The sequence below is a fragment of the Jaculus jaculus genome, chromosome 17, assembly GCF_020740685.1.
Source record: "Jaculus jaculus isolate mJacJac1 chromosome 17, mJacJac1.mat.Y.cur, whole genome shotgun sequence".
NCBI classification, from domain to species: Eukaryota; Metazoa; Chordata; class Mammalia; order Rodentia; family Dipodidae; genus Jaculus; species Jaculus jaculus.
The window spans coordinates 55,805,392-55,806,545 of NC_059118.1; the positions used below are offsets into that span (position 1 = coordinate 55,805,392).

At 47.2% G+C, this 1,154-nt stretch overlaps 1 pseudogene; it reads left to right on the forward strand.

Moving 5' to 3' along the window:
* The first annotated feature begins 256 nt into the window (after positions 1–256).
* LOC101611720 lies at positions 257–754 on the forward strand (annotated as a pseudogene).
* Positions 755–1,154: the final 400 nt, after the last annotated feature.

Here is a 1,154-nt window from a genome sequence, read left to right on the forward strand (position 1 = left end):
TCCTCAGTGAACTAGTTGGGGTGGTGCATGCCCATGGTTCCAGCACTTGGGAAGTAGAGGTGGGAGGATGAGGAGTTCAAGGCCAACCTCTGCTACATAGTAGTTTGATTATAATCCCAGCACTCAGGAGGCTGAGCAGGAGGATCTCCATGAGTTTGAGACCAGCCTAGACTACACAGTGGGGGAAAAAAAAGACATAGAATTTGGACGTAATTTCATAGTGTGTCTTCGAGGTTGACCTGACTACAGTGTATGCATGGGATGCGTGTGGTGCGATGTGTGTTTAAGACATGTTCACAGTCCACGCAAGACGGCAGCCACTGCGGGCTAGGGAGTAAAATTTCCTCACAATTTCCAACTGTTGGAAGAACTGGAAGAAGGCCAGAAAGGAGTGGACGATGGCCCAGTTAGCCGGGGTCTAGAAGACAACGAAGACACAATTCCTACCAGATGGGCAGGGATGATAATTGGGCCTCCAAGAACAATTTATGAAAACCGAATATACAGCCTTAAAATAGAATGTGGACCTAAATTCCCAAAGCACCCATCCTTTGTAAGATTTGCAACAAAAATTAATATGAATAGAGTTAACAGTTCGAATGGAGTGGCGCACCCAAGAGTCACATCCGTGCTAGCCAAGTGGCAGAACTCAGACAGTATAACAGTCATCCTGCTGGAGCTGTGGCGCCTCATGACGTCTAAAGAGAACATGAAACTCTCTCAGCCACTGCAAGAACAGAGTTACAGCAACTAACCTCTCAGAGCCCCAGCCCATCCCCCCAATCCAATCTAAGCAGTATGCATTTTCCACAGCAGTGCATTTTCTAGATATGTCTCATAGACCTCAGAGTACCAGAAAGGAAGTTCCCACTCAAAGGCAGTTGATCTTAAGATACCCTAAGCGATACTAATTTGTTTTGTCTATTTGGAATCTGTAAGTTGTGCTATGTTTCAGGCCATCCTGTCAAGTGTAACCACCATCCACGTAGCTGAACTTCTGGGATCAAGAAGGTCTATTTGAGTCGGTTCTCATCAGGAATGGTGGGGCACATCTAACACAACTGTGAACAGACATGTCATGCAATCACCTTGCTGCTGGTCACATGGCCTGGGTCTGCCTTCTCCCCTTCCCTGCCCTCCCACCACAGCCCTCT